The sequence below is a fragment of the Hetaerina americana genome, unplaced genomic scaffold (genome assembly GCF_022747635.1).
Source record: "Hetaerina americana unplaced genomic scaffold, ioHetAmer1.1.p SCAF_7, whole genome shotgun sequence".
Classification (NCBI taxonomy): Eukaryota; Metazoa; Arthropoda; class Insecta; order Odonata; family Calopterygidae; genus Hetaerina; species Hetaerina americana.
This window is the reverse complement of record NW_027287316.1, coordinates 12,865,875-12,875,685: the sequence shown is the minus strand read 5'-3', so window position 1 is coordinate 12,875,685 and position 9,811 is coordinate 12,865,875. Positions and strand designations below refer to the sequence as shown.

General features: G+C 40.8%; 1 protein-coding gene across 1 annotated transcript in view; it reads right to left on the bottom strand.

Moving 5' to 3' along the window:
* cnc (NFE2 like bZIP transcription factor cap-n-collar) overlaps window positions 1-9,811 on the bottom strand; it is a 375,514-nt gene that overhangs the window by 34,468 nt on the left and 331,235 nt on the right. The gene's annotated exons all lie outside the window — the stretch shown is intronic.

The following is a 9,811-nucleotide window of genomic DNA, read 5'->3' as shown; positions in this document are numbered from 1 at the left end:
GGAACAGGGATATGTTTTCTTGGGTATTGATAGAGTGAACTAGATTAATAGTCAAACGTTCGTTTCAACTATCAAGAAACTGAATTAATGGTCGCAGGGTCGTTTGAACAATCAAAATAGCCAAAGGAAATCCAAATGAGAATTCCTGCCCGATTCCACCGCACACGTAAGCGTGAAATCTTCGAGGGAGGGGGGAGGGAAGTGAGAAATAGTGACACATCTACGCCGAGAATACCACTGCCCTCGCTATCTCCACCCACCCGATTTATCTCCCTCGCATGCAGAGGGAGAGAGAGAAAAAGGGGGATGGAGGAAGGAGGAGGAATCGGTCCAAATGTAATTTTGCAATAAGGTTGCTGCTGCTTGATGATGGCCTGTGGGCCTGGCCTTGGGGCAGCCGAGGGAGGAGAGGGGAGACACTACGGAGGGAAGGGGAAAGTGAAAGGAAGAGTGGAGAATCGAAACCACCCTCCTCCCCTCATCCACGAACGCCTAACTCAGCCGCCGCCGCCGCCGTCACCGGAGAAATGCGGGGCCGTCTCACAAAAAAAGGGCCACTCTCCGCCGGCCCCACACGTATTGACACGGCCCGATCGCAAACGGTGAAAGGCAATCACGGCGTTGACCCGCGCGCGACCCTCGCCGGTCGGCCCAGCCACTGACGGACGAAGGGAGCGGTGTCGATGGAGTAATTATTGATCGACTACTTTGACGGGCCCGCAAACTACGTGGGTTCCGATCTGTATAAACTGTGTCAGTGTTAGGCATACGCGCGTTTCTGTATTTTTTTTCTGCTTCCCCACCCCCTCCCCCCAACAGCAACCTTCCCGCTAATGATGCATGTGCCCCTCCCTCTTCTGAAGGTTTCTAATGCGGCTATAGATCTCTTTTTAAGTCTGCTATTGGCGCCGGGGGAAAAAATATCCCCTCGCCGAGTGTGTGTGTGTGTGTGTGGAAAATGGGCCTCCGTGTGGGTGCTTAATGCAATTTTGCGCTTTCGGCAACTTTTTCATTTTTTGTTGTTATGATACGGTTAACTCCATTTCCAGACCGAGCCGATGCAAACCTTCGGATAATGAAACGCCTCGATTTTTGGCGACGAGACCAGCAACACGAAAAAAAAGATCTTAAAATTCACCAGTGGGCCCAGACTGCATTGCTTTATCTCAAATTCTGACGTTCATTACCACGTAATCACCAATGAGATTTGATTTATTAATAATCATGATCGGGTAAGCAAGGGAATGATGAATGTTCTCTCTGCATTCGTAGCAGCAGGATGTTAAAAAACTCCACATTTTGGATGAAAAAAACATTATCAGGTATCCTACCATTTATTTGCTCTCCGGAAGAATATAGCAATTCGCTTCGCATGGAAGTGTCCAAGAATCGGAATTAATTTAATACATGTATGTGAGCACCTTAAAAATAAATTTCGACCTCAAACTGTAAACCACACATACACCGAAATAAAAACGACAAACTCCCCCTTATGAAGTGGCCTCACGAGGACACTGTAGCCGCGAGAATGATGAAACTATTATTCCATAGAATTAAGAAATAAATATTTCATGAATAAGGTGCAATAATAACGATTCATTCTAAACTGATTTTCCCTGTCATTGATATATTTAATTATTTTTTTGTTTCCCGACTACAAATGTCGATGAGAAGCTTCTAAAGCCCGGAAGAAATAGATGAATTTCTCAACAATAAATCACAAATTTAGAGTGTCTGCCGAATTACGAGAAAAATTCTATCATTTCTCAAGGGACATTTTTCCACGACTGTTTTCCTCAGTATTACGGGTGAGTAAACAGAATCATCAAATAAAAGCACATATTCTACATGAGGAGCTTATCACCAATGTGCACCCATACAAATTTTGAAACGACTGAAAATATAATAGTGATAGAATTAGTCGACATTCCTTAGGAGTGAAAAATAAACTAGAAAGTGCACGTACTTCAGCTTTTCGAAATCAAAAACTAAATAAAAATAAAAACCAGGTGAAGCCAAGTCTAACACAATTAAGTGCTGCTTTGATGACACTCGACAAAAAATGAATCCATTTCTCATACTATTTTCAAGAAAAAATGCAAGTTCAAAATTAATCATTCTCATATAGATATATTAAGGATAAAAAGTTCTAATCAAATAAAAATTTAAGAATTTAAATTACAAAATAATTAAGAGATGTTTATTCCGGGTTGATGAACACACCACGTTTTTTTAAATTCAATTTCTCTGGAAAACATTTCAATGAGTGCAATCACATTTTAGAGGCCTATGAAGTACATAAAATAATCATACCCGACTACAAGTTGAATGAGTAAAAAATAATTTCTTCTAATTAACATAATTCATATCATCACGCGAATACAAAGTCTACTTTTTAACGTAATTTTGCCACAAAATAAGGCTTCCATGTATGTCAAATACGCTTTTCCGTATATCACTCGCTTATTGCCACTCTGCAACATCATTTGGTCATTTAACTTACACCCGTCGACTTTTTAACCTTCCCAGCTGCAACTTAATTCAATGAGTGGTATCATATGAACACTATCCAGTTTGTGTTTCTCCTTTCCATCTTATTCCTTAACCTTAAGAGGGAAAATGAATTCTATGATTTACGGACTTCGTAGGCACCCTTCATGCGGTAAATTGTATTATAATTGATTATTTTCACAATTCTGATCAAAACAACTAAAATTATAATAAAATAATGGACGTCCCCCACTCATTACTAAATGTGTTGCATAAAGATAAAAAGAAAGCTTTGTCGTGGTCATTTTTAGGGTAATTTTCTTAATAGCACCCTATTAATTAAAAAAAGTTCAAGAATTAGAATGGTCTCAGGCACAAATTCCGAGTATTTTTTAATTTTTAAAGAAATATCTTCGCACTCTGTTGACTGTGGGAATTGCCAAAACTTTGGCCAGCATACGCACAAATTGATCCTAATTTACTGGAGTTTTGCGCATTCATTTATTTTTGTTAGTGACACTACAAAATCGATTACATTTCACCAGAAGGAAATAATACACCTAAATCCCTCAGATACCATGTTCCCATACGGTCTTTTCCCCATAAACCATAAACACAGTAATCAACCCAAGGTCGGTTTGGTAGGTGATGGTAGAGTTCACCCAGTACTAAGCCCGACGGCGTGTAAAATTCACACATCCGTGTTGGGGAGCCAGTTACTTTCCCTGTGCCGGTTATGGTTTCCCAGGAAGATCTGGTAACCGAAAAATCACATAGCTTGGGTGGAGCTGCAGGTGCCCAGGGAGGCTTGCTCGGGAATAGATGCCGGGCCTTCCGTTCAGTAGTCCAACTTAGTAGTAGCTCTACCCCTGGACTACCGCGACCCGGTCTTTTCGCCATATTTACCAATAATAATTTCCAACTAATATTCTCCATTGCACAGCAGCATATCACGCTTGCAATCTAGCTTTCATTTTTGTTAGCACTTTTTACCGAAATCGAAATTTTGGGGAAACTTAAAAAATCGTTTTAAATAAATCCTTTTTACGGTTTAACAACTACTTCGAAGTAAGGACACGTTTACACGCGCGATATTCATTGCCGTTTACTCTTTTTATTCCAAAATACTTTGTCGGCGGCGGAGCAAATGGGCCAGAGTACATTCTGCGAGAGTAAAATTGAGGACCAAGGCTCTCGAGTTCGCTCCAGTTTAATATGCAGCATCATGCCATGGTGATCCAGTCATCCTTGTGTGGCATACGCCTGGCATGTTCCGTGGAGATCGCGAGGTCCATTGTGCACGGCCCATTATATTTCTCCTTGCTTCCTCCCCTCCACCTTGCTAGTCCCTTTCAATGTTTTCCCGAGGGCAATTGGAACTAATTTATGGACTCGTAACGCTTTCCGAAAATCTGAATGCTCCGGGATTGCATCTGTCACGCTGACTTCCGCCATGTTTTCATATGAAGGAGTGCCATTAAAAACCAATGCTTAACGGATTGGTTTGAGATAATGGGAAAAATTCAATTATTTTCATTCACGATTCGACGCCAGTCGAACTACAAAAAGAGACTTCCGTGTCGTATTGATACGGTGATGATACGGTTAAGCAAGCAACGAGAAGTGGTAGCCGGAAACTGCTGCAAATATTATTGTACACCTAGTGTACTTAATCCAAAAATACGTCGGAATATTAATGCAGAAATCATTTCCAATTCGACTCAATGAAATTGCAAAACTTGCAAGGACTACGAAAATATTGAGTTCTCAAGACGGTCCTTGGTGATTGTTAGGGATCGATTGATTGATCCAGAAACAATTTTTTTAAATGCCTGAAAAATACCACAAAAGAGTCTCCGAAAAACCTGGACTAAATCAACAGTAATGACGAACAGCACAATAAAGCCACCGACGGGCATTAAATTGAAAATCATGGATGCGAGATAACTGCTAAAGTAAATGCATCCCGGCCATGATATCAATTCCTTAGCCAGATAGACATGAACCCGGTTAGCAGGCCCTTTGGCAGAAATTTTTCCAAGGTGGAGGAATGGGGGCGGAGGCAAAACGTGACAGAGCGCAAATTTAAGGAATGACGGCGGAGGCAGGAGGATATCTCTCAATCTGCTGGCAAAAATGAAAGAGGCAGCTGCTCTCTTCTAATTTCTTGGAGTCTAAAGTTCTAAGGGCCAACCCAAGACATCGCCCAAAGGCCAGGGGCGAAGACACCGCGGTGCACACAGTTTCATTCCGGTGATTTTAATATTTAATGCTGACGCTGCATAACACTTCAGGTGATTTAAAACATTAAATTGTAACCGTAAGCAAAAATAATCCGCTTAAGAAGTCAATGAACCACAATTTTCGTCACAAATTTGATGAAATTGTAACACGGCACAAAACATTTTAACTCAATGCCTCCACATTCCACGTGCCTTGCAAGTGAGTGCAACCCTATCTGTTATTCATCTTCGCCAATAAACATGCCTTGTGCCGAGCACTCAGGTTTTTTTTTTTAAACTGACAGGTTTCTATTTGCGTCATAATAACTAGATGCATAGAATTCACTTCCGAAGATGAAGGTGCTAAAAATGTCTCCTAACCAATTAATTCGGAAGCAATGCCAAATACGTGCTCACTATGATTGCGGAGGTACTCGTGAGGCTTGACACCACAGGTGAAGTGAAGGGAAGTAGCCATTCGTTCGGTTTTGAACATCATCTCGCACGCTTCGTCGGTTTAATTAGTGTGTCACTCAAATATCTATCCGCTCGCCACCGATAGTTAGGCCCCGGATCTATGAGAAGCATCATCAACCAAGCCACTGTTTCCCGACCAGGAGGGTCGCGACCCTCCAGGAACACATGAAGACTTTTCCACGAAGGCCGATGAATGGCCTGAGCATTTGCATTATGATTTTAACAAACGATTAATCGGAAATAAAACCTTCGGCACCGTTTCGCAGACGTATGAATGACATCCAATAGGTATTGAAAAGCTTTTCCGAATAAATCACGAGACATTCTTCGAAGACGGCCGGTAGGCTCTGGCGGTGACGTTCGGAGAAATCACTGAATGACGAGAATTTCTAATTTTCACGGCCTTCCGAGACTTAAAAAGAGTTATTAGTTCCTCCCGACGTTTGGATAGGAACCTCGCAGAAACATCAACAATCTTAAAGGAACATCTGCATAAGAACACAAGAGGCGCCACACTATGTCGCAGGTCAGACCTGGCTAACCCTTCACTTTTTCTTCACCTTCCTTCAAACATGAAACCCACGCAATTCCTACAAGTGCACGCTCAACTCCAGAAGCGATATGAAAATTTATATAAATGGACAACGAGTGTTTTTTCCATCATCAAATGAGCCAGGCTGACGAAATATCTTCCTTTTGTGTGCACAAGGGGTAGTTATAAATTTCGCAACTTCGCGTCCAACCTTGAGGAAAGTTTCACCACTGGGACTCAATCTACCATTTGCTGCCCCCGACGGGACAAAAGCCATCATTTTCCCAGCGTGAAATTATTCTAAGGCCGTGATGTTTCCATACCCACACCCATCTGGAAACCCAAATCTGCTTCAAACACTCGACCACGATCATACACACATGCCAGGTGGCAGATGAGGGACACTACGCTCAATGATGACGCAACGTGCGACTGGCGAATGGCCGAATATTTTCAGAGAGCTCGCAAAAATGTCCGCAAAACACAGCTCTGGGAGCGAAATATTCTACGCCATATTAAGAAATCTTAGATTACAGCGATGACATTATCATAGCACTCAATCTTATTAGATATATCTGCATGGGCACTCAAACGGATACAGTTAAGAGCAACTAAATAAATTTATAATGATAAAATTGTTATGCTCAGCATATACGGGGGTGGAAATATTGCCGTGGAAACATTGCCTATAATTATTAAAATCCTTTAATGAAAAGGCTAAGTACTTAAAAACACCTTTTATATTACGAAAATTGCAATGATAATATAAATAAACGTGACACAAACTAATCAAGTTACCAATGGATTGTTTTAAAACAACTTTTTTCTGCGATTATATTCTGCTAGCAACAGTGTAATAATGATGTTTTTTAATAATTAAACTTAATTTTTCTCATTACCTACATATTTTTAATTGGCGACACATATTTATGCTCATTATGCTGAATTGCGTTTCAAAGGTTGAACAACGCTTTTTGCAACGTGGCGACAATTTTCCTGTTCGGGATGATGTCTTTCCCCAAATTGCAGTCAATTTCAATGCAACAATTTCAGAGTGTAAAAATCATCCGCCTTGACTGGGATCCCAGTCAAGGCGAATGATTTTTACACTCTGAAATTATTGCATTGAAATGCACATCAAGGGATGACTCCGTTAAAAGTTACTGTTGCGGCATCTCCCGCAGTTTCTTTGGAAATGCAGTCAATTTGTTTGACGAGCAATATCCGTGCGAAACAATTTCATTGGTCTCTATTCGAGGATTGAGTGATTATCTCATTTTTGGAACCGAAGTTGATAAACTCACTCATAACTTGCTCATTTGCACATTCCTTTATGCATAGGAACTATTTAGAAGCCCTAACATTCGATTTAAAAATGCAATTACCTTTCGAAATGTCCCATTATCTATTTGCTTAAATTTCCAAGCGTATTGCATTGTCATACAAACAATTTTGAAGGGAATGATTATGATGTTCACATCGCACCAGAGCTCGTGTAGACGAAATAGTTCACTGGAAATTCAAATAACATTACATTTTCTTGGGTAACTTTCAAGCGAAATTTTGCGAGAATATAATAGTAAGATACCGCCCTGATACATAGATAACAACCGACAGAGTCCCTTTCCAACGACGCACAAGTTAACGCAGCACGAAATAACTTATGGCTCCACAGCTTTGAGTCCCTTGACGCACAATATCTTTTCTGACCCTCTTTTTAAAACTATTGATCCTCTCGGCACTGCCAGTACTAATACAAGCTGGGAAACAATGAACAATATTACAAAACCAAACAATTTAAATCAAGGTTGTATCTTGACCAAATTTCCTTCGCTTGAAAACAGAAACCAACACCCGAGTTTCTCTCTTCAATCCTTGTAAAAATACTACACTGTATAATCGCTCAGATTGGTGTGAGTTACTCCAATAGAGAAATGTAGGCAAAAGAATCAAGACTTCAATCAATCAATATGCATAACATTGCAGACAAGGGCATTCACCTCTGGTAAAAGTATTTTCGCGAGATTATCATTTACGGTAAGTATATGTGCACTTAAGTAACTCGATAATGCAGAGGTTAAAAATTAAAATAAGCTCTAAACACAGTTTTTACGACTTCCTACTTTTTCAATATTCTTGACAGAGTGCGATGCGAACTGGCCGTTAATAGATTAACGTGGTTATTAAGTCCCACGCCGATGATTAAAATAGATCAAGTCTATATAGTTTTCCACTGAATAATTATGGCAGTGGCTGACGTGATGTTGCATCAGGGGCGACGCGCTTTAACGCGACGGGATAAAGGAAAACTAATATTAATTCCCCAGCCCACCATTAGAGCTCCCTCCACCAAGGCTATCCGAGAAAAAACACACTCGATGCACTCGATGGGGGAGGAAGGCTGCAGGGCGATCTTTTTGCAAGGCAACTAAACGCTTTTATAAGATTGCTTACCCTTATAAATAAATGTACTTTCATAAATCAAGCATGGCAAGAAATTCTAAATGCGAGCTGTGGCTTGAGAGAAAGGCTTTTACAGGGCGAAACGGCTGACAGCCATTACAAATGATGTAAAGCTGTAAATCCCTTAAAGGAAAGCAAGATAGGTTATAGAATGAGATCATTCATTACCCACATTCCCAGGCGATGGCAATTTCATACTGCCGCGTCGTTGCCAACTTATGATTAAATTTTGTCAAAATGGTAAATCTTCAGGTGATTCACACGGAGGTACTCATCAAGAGGGACAAAAAAATATTAAAATAAAGAAATGAACTGCCGTGCCCTCGGAGACCCACTAATAAGTGCATGCGGCTCTTGAGTGCAGGCATTAACTGCCTCGACTCCTTAGGCAAACGCAGCGCTTATGAATTATGCACGTTTTCATGTCCGTAATGACCACTAATGTGTACGTATGCGCGTAGACAGAAATGTACCTACCTCGAGTACGGAACGCGGCGGACAAAAATACGAGAAACGAATTTCTAGAAACGAGCTCCGAGCTATGTGTGGTCTATCAGCGTGGCAAACAAGAAATGGCAATGGCGATTAAGGCAACGGGGGATGCGAATCTCGCGGAAAACGAGGGCGTACGTTTTTGCCGAGGGAACTTCTTCCGATCGTGGTAAAATAAACTTAAACTCTATATGATTTTTCACCTGGGGCCATGATTCCCGCTGATATCATTTGGCCATCGAGGAACCGGGGACTGATTGAGGGAACATTACTGACTAGGAGAAAAAACAAAATTGCACTTTTCCACGGGTTTATTGGTAACGTAGAACGCGTTTCGGTTCACAGAACCATCTCCAGGTACAAGGTGAATCGAAACGCGTTGTACGTTATCAAGAAACCTGTAGAAAAGTGCAAATTTTGTTTTTTTCTCATAATGAAGAACTTCCACTAAATCTCACCTGAAACTGTTCAAAATATTACTGATACATTAATGCTATTAAATAAGATTTCAAATTATGGACAGACTTTATGAAGACCGACACACCAGAGAAGACAAACGGGGAAAAAATGATATTGCTTTCCAATTGCTTCCTGAACGGGTCCTTACTTCCTGCGTTGGCTTTTATGGAAAGTTGACTTGGCCGCGGGCGAATATTCTAATCCAAGCGAGAATTTCAACGATATGTCCGCAAAACTACCTAAAGAGTCACTTCCCCGTTGTAGAGTGCAAAAAGCTATTGCCTTTCTGGGATTTTCATTTGATACAACCGATATAAATGAGAACTTAAAATTACAATATGGAGTGGGATTATGGAAAGGAACAAACTATGCAAAATTTCACTATTTAAAAAAATTTATTTACGACCCGGGTTTCAACAGTTTATGTCATCTTCAGGTGACTCTACAAAGTTGCTCTTCAATATCTTTAAATAGTGAAATTTTGCATAGTTTGTTCCTTTCCATGATGGATCAATTTCACATAATTATCCCTGAAACCGTTCGGTTGGTCAGGAGTGGGATTAATTTTGGAAGGTTGGAGATCTCCGCGAGTCCGCGAATGAAAAGGTACACAAGAAGACAGTCAAATGCCACCGAAAAGTGAGTGGGGCGCCGAAAAAGTTACTGACAATGCTTT